This window comes from Ictalurus punctatus, unplaced genomic scaffold (genome assembly GCF_001660625.3).
Source record: "Ictalurus punctatus breed USDA103 unplaced genomic scaffold, Coco_2.0 Super-Scaffold_100060, whole genome shotgun sequence".
Lineage (NCBI taxonomy): Eukaryota > Metazoa > Chordata > Actinopteri > Siluriformes > Ictaluridae > Ictalurus > Ictalurus punctatus.
Window position 1 is genome coordinate 468623 of NW_026521090.1, and position 11231 is coordinate 479853.

At 41.5% G+C, this 11231-nt stretch overlaps 1 non-coding gene across 1 annotated transcript; it reads right to left on the reverse strand.

The window, feature by feature from the left end:
- Positions 1-613: 613 nt before the first annotated feature.
- trnav-aac (transfer RNA valine (anticodon AAC)) lies at positions 614-686 on the reverse strand. The gene has a single exon. It is a non-coding gene; the product is annotated as a tRNA-Val (tRNA).
- Positions 687-11231: the final 10545 nt, after the last annotated feature.

The following is an 11231-nucleotide window of genomic DNA, read 5'->3' on the forward strand; positions in this document are numbered from 1 at the left end:
GCGTGTTGACGCCTCTACACAGTCAGAACCCCCCTCCAGCTTCCAGTCTGAGGATGATGTTGTCTTCTCTGATCCGGGCCCCGACCATTCGTCCCTCTTCTCACCTACCAGTCCGCCCGACTCTCAGTGGTCCGTTCACTTCACCCTCGCTGATTTCCCCATGTCCCCAGGACGCACCCCATTTTCTTCCCCCTCTCGCTCTCCTCCAGACTACGCACCCACCCGACCAATAAAATTACATTTTTACTCATGCTAAGTCTCCCTCATGTTTATTTCATGTCATTTTTATCCAAAAGCTCAATGGAAGGGAAACCGCTCCCAGCCTTTTTCGGGCGTAGACCTCTTGCTGATAGGTAAACTTGGCGACCAGTACTTTACGGAAAATTTTCCAGTCACGCACAGAGTCTTATTGAGCAACGAAAGAGCCAGGCTTCCACTTTCTGTGGAAAACCAGAGACTCCCTTTCATTTTGTAAGCAAATGTTAACTGCTTTGCTACAAAAGAAGGAAATCTGCTCTGTCCAAGGTCTCGCTTTCCGGCTGTTCCTAGAGGACCTGATCCTACGGTGATGACAACCGGTCAGTTATTAAAGCAAAGTTAAAAATTTCTAGCTTGTTTCTGCCCGGTCTCAAACCAGGGACTTTTTGCGTGTTAGGCAAACGTGATAACCACTACACTACAGAAACCATGACAGTAGCTCCCTTTAGCTGTTGCCCACTGTTGACGAATGGCGATTTCAAGTTGAGGGTGCATTTGCTTTGCATTTTCCCGCTTGAAAGTGGGGAATTACAAGTCGCAACCTCGAGTCAAGCGCATCATTACTCTTGACCTGTAGGGCCGACGATCAAAGTCTTGATAGTGAGTAGGGGCTGTGCTCCTACGGCCTCCATACTTGACCATCTCCGCATAGGAGAGCACTCTCTCCCCCTGTGCACGGTGCTCTATGTCACGGTGGGAACGGGGCGTAGGCCGAGCCATGCTCTGGACGGCACGTTTGCGTCCGCGTGTGACCATAGTCCAACCGTCTATCTCTGGCCAAAGTATGGTTTAAGAGTCTTATCCTTTTTAATGTATATGTGTGTTCGTAGACTGATTGTAGAGCTAAATGAATGAAGTTGGACCTTTTTTCCGTGTTTTAGGTGTGAGAGGGATTTTTTTCACATGAATCAGTGGAATCACTTTCCTTGAATTCTGGTGTGAGGAAAAATTAACAATCCGTTACTAGGGCTTAATTTATATTGAATATCTGTTATTTTCCCGGTTAAAAGGGCTTAATTTGTACTATGTACTTTGTTATCAATTGTAGTTTTCTGGTGTGAGGAAAAATTAACAAGCCGTTGCAACGTTTTGGTTCTCCTGGAACCTTCTTCAGGCAGACCTGTTATGATTTGAAATTAATTGACCGAATAGATTGAGGATCAAAAGAATATGAGTATTGTTTCAAAGGCTTTCTCTCAAAGAGCTGGAATCAGATTTACTGAAATAGATTGAGCATCAAAAGAGTATGAGTAGTGTTTAAAGGCTTTCTCTCAAAGAGCTGGAAGCAGTGAGTGAGCTTTTGCCTCCTCAACTGTGCCTTTTTATAATATAGGGGGCGGGACTCTGTTTGAATGGGCCAATAGGAGGCTCTCCCATGTTTTTGTGGTTTTTGAAAGATAACAGCCAAGGGCCAATCAGAAAATTAGCTGTTTTAATCATCTGTAGTGGGGCTTTTTGCATTGTTTTATTTAGATTTTAATCTAATTGTATTATTTATTAAATTACTGTTTCCCACTTGGGTACTGTGGGTTTTCCCATTATTTATTTATTTCTCCATTTAGGTTTCAATTGTTTTAATCTCTTTTTTAATTATTTTTTCTTTTTCTTTCAAGGGATTATAGGGTGGCATAGGTATGCATTTGCCTGTGTTTGTCCTTATTTGGAGTTGTAATTAATCAAATAATGATTCTTATGAACAGGCCGACCAGAACGAAAAAGAACAGTAGAGCGAATTGCAAACATGAGGCACGGGCTGATTAGGGTTGGGGTTATGGTTAGCGGTTAGGGTTAGGGTTTAGGATTAGGGTTAGGTGGTTAGGGTTAGGGTTATGGGTTAGGGTTAGGGGTTAGGGTTTGGTTAGTAGGGGTTAGGGTTAGGGGGTTAGGTTTTTTAATTATTTATTTCTTACTTAAAGTCCCCTGATTCAGGTTAAATGTGCAATGGCACATCTCCATCTTCCTTCTCTTTTGTCGTTTGTAATATTCTCAGTGTTTTATTCTGTCTTTTGTGTATGAGGAATGATCTGTGTATTTATCAAAAAATGGATTATTTGGTTTTTAGTTGCCTATATGTCTATCCTTTTCTGATCAAAAGTCAGACTATTCAGGGTTAGGGTGAGGCTTAGGCTCAGGAATGAAATTTGAAAATGAGCAGATTGTTAGGCTTAGGGTTGGGGTCAGGCAGGGGGTTCAAAGGTTAGGGTTAGGGTCAGTGGTGGGGTTCCAAGGTTATGGTTAGGGTTGGGGTCAACAATGGGGTTCAAAAGCTTGGGTTTAGGGTTTGGGTTGTGGTCAGGCATAGGGTTCAAAGGTAGGGTCAGTGGTGGGGTTCCAAGGTTATGGTTAGTGTTGGGGTTAGGGTCAGTGATGGGGTTCAAAGGTTAGGGTTAGGGGGTTAGGTTTAGGGTTCAGTTTGGGGTCAGGGTAGGGTTAGGGGGTTGGGATGGGAAATTGGTGATAAGGGATTGAGTTAAGTGCCAATCCCACTCTGTGTGGTAGGGTGCAATCTGTAAGTGCTTTAATCCTTTCTGAAAAAAGAAAGGTAAGTGCTTCAACACGCATTTCATTCAATCCTCTAATACACACAATAAAAATCAAACCATCAAAATCAAAAGGGTTTCCCTTGATCCCCTATTCCACCCTCTAATCTTCAAACCTGTATTCTTTTTATTGTTGGATAATGTTATTCTATAGTTCCCTTTAGTACCTGAATTCCTTATTTATACTCTTAACCCATTCCCCAGCTTTACATATACAGAACTTAATCTCATGTTATGGTTTAAACCAATGTCCTACCATAAATTTCTACCCCTCTCATTGAGTCCCCCGGGAGTCCATGTTTTTAATCTGTGTATCCATTTGAACTCACTTCTTTTTCTTTGTTTACTTGTCCATGCCCTATTGGATTCCAACCCTGAAATTGTTAAATGATTTACACCATGTTCTTTAAAATGGTTAATCAGTTTTGTATTTTTGTTGTTCTTCTTGACGTTGTGTAGGTGTTGTTGTAACCTTACTACTAGTGCGTTTTTAGTTTCCCCAACATAGCGTTTCCAGCAATATGCGCATGTTATACAGTACACTATATTGTTTGTGTTCAAGTTTAGATTTTGTGTTATGGGTGTGCCTGAAACATATTTTATTTTCCTATAATACACTTGCCACAGAGACCGCTGCCAGAGGGTTTTTGAGCTAAATCTGGAGTGGACCAAGATGTCCTTAAGGTTTTTGTTCTTTCTATACGCTGAAATGACTTTGAATTTTTGCAAGACCGGTAGTTGGTGTTGAGTGCATTCAAAATTGTTTTTGACTTTTTTATTTAGGGCTAGTGTTTGTTGATTATAGGTCGTTATCAATGGGATGACCTCTTGGGGGCTCGGCAGCAGGGTGTCTAGAGGTGGAGTCTTTATTTCCCTCAGTGTTGTGGCTTTGATAGGTCTTAAAAATCTACGACTGTAGCCTCTATGTCTAAGGGCTTTGAACAGAACTCGAGCGGTGTCGTGGAAATCATTCTCATCCATACAAATGCGATAGAACCGTATCAGTTGGGACTTGACTATCCCTTTGAACGTGTGCTTCGGATGAAAATTCGATTTGTGTAGAAGACTATGTGTATCTGTATTTTTGAAGTATACTTTGGTCTTGAGTGCCCTGGACTGCTCAACAGGTTCACCCAAGAAAACCATGGTGTCTAAAAACTGGATGGATTCTCTATTAGCCTTATGTTTTATTGTGATGTTCGGATGATGTGTGTTTGCAAGTAGGATGAATCGATCGAACTCCTCCATTCCGTGTTGCCAAACCCCAAAGATGTCATCCAGGTATCTGTAATAAACTAGGGGCTTAAATTTGCACCTGTCTAGAAGGATGTTTCCCATTCCGCCATGTATATGTTTGCATAGGCAGGTGCAAATTTTTTTCCCATTGCTGTACCTTGAACCTGTAAGTAGAATCGTGAATCAAATTCAAAGTCATTCCGCGTTAAACCTATTTCTAAGAGTTGTAAAATATGTTTGTCTGGTCTGTGCGGATCTGGGTGATTTCTGAAAGCGTTTTGAACAGCTTTTAGTCCTAAATCCGTTGATATGTTTGTGTATAAGCTGTTTATGTCAATGGTGAAAAGAAATGAATCGTTTGAGATACTGATATTTTGTATTTTGGCAATGAAGTCATACGTGTCTTTTATGTAGCTGCGATGTGTTTGTGATAGCGGATTTAAGAAGCTATCGATGTATTGGGCCGTGCAGTAGGACTCACTCCCGCATTCCGACACTATTGGGTGGCCCCTGGGGATCTCACCTGGGATGGTCCATGTTTCTGGTGCAGCATGTATTTTCGGTAATAGGTAGAATAGTCTAGGCCTGGGAACGTCTGGACCCATTAAGTAGTGTTTCTGTTTCAGATTGATGTATTTTTCTTGATGCAACCCGTTCAAGACGTTCTGTATCATTAATTTAGTCTCGGTTTGTAGTGAGTGTTCCAAAGGGATGTAATGGTCGGTGTTATTCAATTGCCTTTTAGCCTCGAACATGTATTGAGTTTTATCCAAAATGACAATACCCGACCCCTTATCTGCCGGTTTTAAGATGATGTCAGTGTTTGTTTTAAGTGAACGGATTGCCCTTTTCTGTGCGGGTGATAAATTGTCCGATGTTTTAAAGGTTCTGTTTGAGCCTATGGCCCTGTGATTGTGTTTAATCAGTCGTTGAATATGTATGTTACATGCTGCAATCGGGGGTTCCCATTTGGATGTTTCTACAAATGGGGTGGTATCGGTTTGTGTCTGGAAGTCAAAATAATTCAAGATTTTTAACTTTCTATTGTGCAGATGGACATCCCTCTTAAGATCCCCAAGGTCCGCCCCCCAACCCCCCCCGGCGTCGGGATGAAGGTCAGCCCCTTCTCCAGCAGCAGCCTCTCTCCCTGTGATAAATGAAAAGTTTTTGACAGATTGAAGATATTGGAGTGCGACTGGTTGTTGCACGTCTCAGTCTTCAATAGTTTAACTGATCGCACCACCCATCGAACATGCGTTGTGCCGTCTCCGCGGTCCAGTGGATATGATCTCTCTCGACCCTGAAAAACAATCTGTTCAATTCCCACAATGGACTCCCGTGTGACACAATGTATTTATTCAATACCTCCAGATTCTGCTGCTCCTGTAGAGGTAAGGATTCTGAGAATTGAATAACCGGTGTGTGGATTGTGGCATTCGGGAATATCGATTGAGCCGTTCTCCAAAGGCACTGCAGTTGCTTTATGGCCATTTTATGTGGATGTTGTCCCCTGTTATTTAAACCCCCGGACAGGATTACCTTGTGTACCAGTGGATGTGGGTTTTGTTTTTGCAGGATTTTGACCATGTGTAGAAAATTGGCCCCCGGAAAGCTGTCGACTTGTGTGTTTGGGTTTTTGATTACAGGGATCCGACTGAGATTGGAGTCCCCCATGAATACTATGGGTTTTCGAATGTTGATGGACCAATCTATCGCTTTCCTGTCGGTGTTGATATGTCGGTTTGGTTTTTTATCTAAATCGATGATATCTAAAAGCCCATCGTCTGTGGAGTCCGAGGATACTCTATCAGATTTTGCCACTGTGATATGTTCAGGAGGGGCGGATTCAGAGCGGGTTTCAGCACGAGATTCACTCCGTTCAATACCCTTTGTCATCCTTATCCTCTTTGTGTTAACAGTGGTGCCATCTGTATCGTCATCCTCCCCCACAGGCGTGGTTGCTGGCCGGACCTGAGAGAGATCAGGTAGATTCAATTTTACCGTGACTCTATCCCGTTTAAGTTTGGGGTGTGTGTCTGGACTCACCTCTGGGGCGTGGACTTGGGCCTGGACTTTGATTTGCCCGTGTCGGTGTCCAAGTCCTGCTAACGGGGCAACAGATATGGGAGAGTTAGATTGTAAATGGTGGATCTGGATAACATTATTCAAAGTGTGCTCAATAGGTGGATTGTAAATCTGTGCCTATGGAGAACCGGCCCTTTGAAGGGCAGTGGCGTGTGAAATTGGGCCCGATTTATGTGAAGCTGATTGTGTTGTATGTTATCTTTACAGAACTCTAGCATGCTGTCTGTCAGTTTTTGTTTAAACCTATGTCTGGCCCATTTCACCACCACTGTCCATTCCAATTCCCCGAAAATCTGTATGTCATCCATAAGGTTATGTGTAACTTGTGTGTAATGTTCCTGTAAGATGAGCATGTTATTGTTCATCCATGTGAGTGTGTTTTGCTTGATTTTTTTTTGTGATTGTGTCATTAGGTGTTGCTGGTTTTATGAATTGTGTGAGTTTATTGACCTGTCTGTACATACCAGCCGGATGGTTGTTTGTGTGCAGGGAGTGTTCCACTATCTGCATGTGGTGTGTGGCTTGTATTAACTTGAAGTATGTTTTTGTCAGTGTTTTATCAAATGTGTTGTGTTTGCTTGGTGATGCTTGTGTTTGTATTTTCCCCTTCCCCAATTTGCTCATGGTCTCCTAAAACAGCAAATCTATTGTGCCACGCCTTCATTTTGTACCTTTCCGGTGAGCAGACTTCAACAGTGTCTGGTGAAAACAACAATCATCAACCACATCACCATAACCTAGACCGCTCTTACCCTACCATCTGTTCGCCAGTCCTCAATTGAGTGTTGTCCTTGGTTTTTATCCGGACGGTCTTCCTTTGATCCAGGATTCTTTTTTGGACCGTTGGTGTTTGTGGGCGGAGTCTCTCAAGCCGTTTTCAGAGGATACAGGGAGGATAGGAAGGAAGAGAAGGGGAAGTGTTGTGGATAAAAATGACATGAAAAACACGAGGGAGATTGAGTGAGTAAAAATGTAATTTTATTGGTAATTCACAGGACGGGTGGGTGCGTAGTCTGGAGGAGAGTAAGAGGGGGAGGAAAATGGGGTGCGTCCTGGTGACATGGGGAAATCAGGGTGGGTGAAGTGAGCGGACCACTGAGAGTCGGGCGGACTGGTGGGTGAGAAGAGGGACGGATGGTCGGGGCCCGGATCGGAGAAGACAACATCATCATCCTCGGATTGGAAGCTGGAGGGGGGTTCTGGGTCTGACTGTGTAGAGGCGTCAACACGCACGTTCGTGGGGCAGATTCTGTACCGAAGAAGAGGGGGGAACCCCGGATCTCCATTCTTAGGGGGGGTGCTGCGAAGATAGTTAAGTAGCATCATGATATCAGCAGTGAGATGCACAAGCTGGTAATGAGTGTCCAGATCCAGGTCCAAACCCTGATCCAGGTCCAGTAACGGAGAGAGAGGGGACTGACGACGGGCACCGGCACCTAGACACATAGAAGCGGGATTAGGCGGATTGGAATTACGAGCAAATTAAGAGCAGTAATAGTAAAAAAGTCAAAAAGAAGTATACGAGCTGAGGAGTGCTAAAAACACACACACTCGTACCGTCAAGGGCGGGCAGGTAGACACAACATACATACACACACACACTCTCTTCCTCATACACACACATGAATAACTTTAATAGAATCTTATAGTAATAGAGAAGCTCTATAAAAAGCAGAATTGTAGGATATGCAGGACAGTAGAACTGTAATGATATTAAGAAGTTGGAAGTACAGTAAACCGCTTTTCAAGTAGTATAAATATATATAAACTAAGAAATATAGTGCAAATATGAAAATAAATTATAAACGAGAAATACAGGAAAAAACAGGAAAATATAACTTACTCATGATTCAGATGGTGAAGATTCTCGTCTCGCAAGGAAAGCCTTAATTTTTAGAGAACCATGAAGAAAGCCAGTTATAAGGGTGGCTGCCCCCCCCTCGAGATAACGATAAGACCAAGGTCCCTCCCGGTTGTTTAGCCGTCTTGCTTACGTCATTTTTTTAACCTAGGGATTTGAGAATCCTGGTTTTTGACAACCTAGGTAAATGAGAATCCTGGTTTTTGACAACCTAGGTAAATGAGAATCCTGGTTTTTGACAACCTAGGTAACTAGAAACTCTGGGTTTTTGTTTCCTGGGTTGCTGGAAATGCCTGGGTTCTGATTTTATGTGTAAATTAAAACCCCTGGTTTCAATTCTATGGGTAAGTGAAATAGGCCTTTTCTGGAAACCTATGGGTTATCTAGTGTGTAAATACAGTATAAATACTGGAGCTTAAGCTCAGGGTAGGGGGATCACTTCTGAGAATTCTCATTGGTGTGGATCTCGTGTGGTGGAATGGAACAATAAAGCTGGACCCTTGCTTCTTCTCACTCACGGCTGGTGTATTTTTTCTATCTCCAACTGGTCTCAGAGGTAGATGTGAGTATTGGCTTCTAAGTTGAATTTTAAATGTTTTTGGGTAATAGGCTAAATTCGAGCCAACAGAAGCTTGTGGAAGGCTACCCCAAGTTCAATCAATGAACAGGCAATACCACTAAACACTAACAAAGTGTATGTAATTAATAATCTGTCATGTACATATGTTTATAGTTCATTTTCAGACATGGTTTGGTAATTCTAGACAACATGGTTCAGGTTAATTGGGAAAGACTGGAAATACAGTAAGTGAAGAAAGGAAAAGTGAAGGGATTTACAGGAAGAGATGCATGAAACACCTCACACCTATGGTTAAATGATGGGTTGGTGGTTAAATGATGGACTGATGGATTTTATGTGTATTAAATAGTGTTTTTATGAAACATCATAATAAGCAGGGAAATGAGGTAGACTGGGAAATATAGAAGTTTCCTACTACTTATTTGTGGAGGCAGGGTTTGGTTGAACACCAGTTTGTTAATGGAGGGCAGAGCCGGGGAAAGGTGAGTGGTAAGGATCTACACCTGTGCAGGATTTTGTAACAGGTGTTCTATGTTTCAATGAGCAGGATTAAAGGGGGAGAGAGAGGACAGACACAGGAGACCCACGTGTCTAGATACTTGCATAGTGAAATAAAATTCCTGAAAAGAGACATAAATAAAGAAGGAAAATAAAGAACTGATTTTTGAGCCTGCCCCATCTCCTCATTTTTGGTCCACCCATATGCAGAGATTTTTACTTAGTGTACTGTGTTCATGTAACCATAGAGATTAAAGCTGTTTATTTTTAAATCCACATTCATACCCAATCTTTTATAGAATTCACTATAAACAGATTATGTTAAAACACACACACACACACACACACACACACACACACACACACACACAATTAGAAAACATCATTAACAGGTAAGTAGCATTTATAATTTATTTCTTGCCATACCAGCATACCATAGAGTAAAAAAAAGTAAAATAAATTATTAAACAAAACCAGCATGAATTCATAAAATAAATAAAACTCTGCATATTCAGTATTAGGCCTATTAAGTAATGTTCTATATTTCTCAGTTCACCTTATTCCACTGCTTCTTACAATGTTTCATAAAAACACACACTGTAATGCACAGAAAATCCATCAGTGCATCATTTAAGCATGCAGCCATTATATCCTTTTACTTTTCCTCTCCACTTATTGTATTTTATGACTGACAATTAACCTGAGCCATGCTGTCTAAAATGATCAAACCCTCTGGTAATTTCCAAACCAACTAATGTTCTGCCTCTTTTGTTACAGTGGCACACCTTATACAGTGGCTTGTACTGATATTTTAACTAGAACACCACCATGAGAGAATTACTATTAACTTTATGACTTTAGCAACACTCAGTTCAAAAGTTTGGAGTCACTCAGAAATTGCCTTGTTTTTGAATGAAAATCACAATTTTTAAAATAACATTGATCAGAAATACAGTCATTACTATAACTGGATTTTTAAGGGAATATCTACGTAGGCATGGAAAGGCCCATTTTCACCAACCAGCAACTCCTGTGTTCCTGTGGCACATCGTGTTTCCTAATCTGACATTATCATGTTAAAAAGTTCATTCATCATTAGAAAACCCTTGTGCAATGATGTTAGCAAAGCTGAAAACCGTTGTGCTGTTTAAGAAAGCCATACAACTGGTCTTCTTTGGGCTACTTGAGAACCTGGAGCATCAGCATTTGTGGGTTTGATTACAGTCACAAAATGGCCAGAAAGAAACAGCTTTCTTCAGAAACTCATCAGTCTATTGTTGTTTTGAGAAATGAAGGCTGTTCCATGTCAGAAATAGAAAGAAACTGAATATATCTTACAAAGGTGTGTAGTAATCTCTTCACAGAACATGACATGAATGAAGTTGTTACTTCTATCATGCAGTTCCACTGCAGTGGCTTAGTAGGTGGCTTTGTACTCAACCTATTTGCATTAAAGTAATTAGAAATCATTTTATATTAACAATATTTTCCCCTTCACATATTGAAGCCATGGATTTCTAATAATCTGACAATTATATGAGTGTACGATATTGACCCATAGAGTAGATACAAGTAAAAAGCAGATGCAGTTTGTCAACTTTACTCATTTATTTATCATCAGTAACGACTTCATCCTGCTCAGGGTCGAGGAGGATCCAGAGTTTATCCAGGATGAATGGGCAAGAGGCAAGAATATATCTTACATCAGTCCATCACAGGAGACCACGGACACACACAGACACAGAATCACAGACTCATTCACACCCTGGGGCAAGATAGCATAGGAGATTCACCAACCAGTAGGTCTATGTGTGGTGGGAGAAAACCTGGAGGAATCCTGCACAGACGCAGGGAGAACCTGCAGTTCCACATAAACAGTATCCTGAGCTCAGGATCGAATCAGGGAACATGGAGCTGTGAGGTAAACTGGTCTACATGAACCATACTCATACACAATATATGGTAAATCCACTTGGAGGAAGGAGTGGGGATGATTCATTCATTAATAATTATTAGGGCTGCAACTAACCATTATTTTCATAATCGATTAGTTGTCGATTATTTTTTAGATTAATCTGATGGGGCGGGGCAAACTTTCAGTACCATTTCTTCTTATTTGAAATAAAATCCACAAACTGAGTGTTACTTCAGACTAAAAGTTTACACAAGTGTT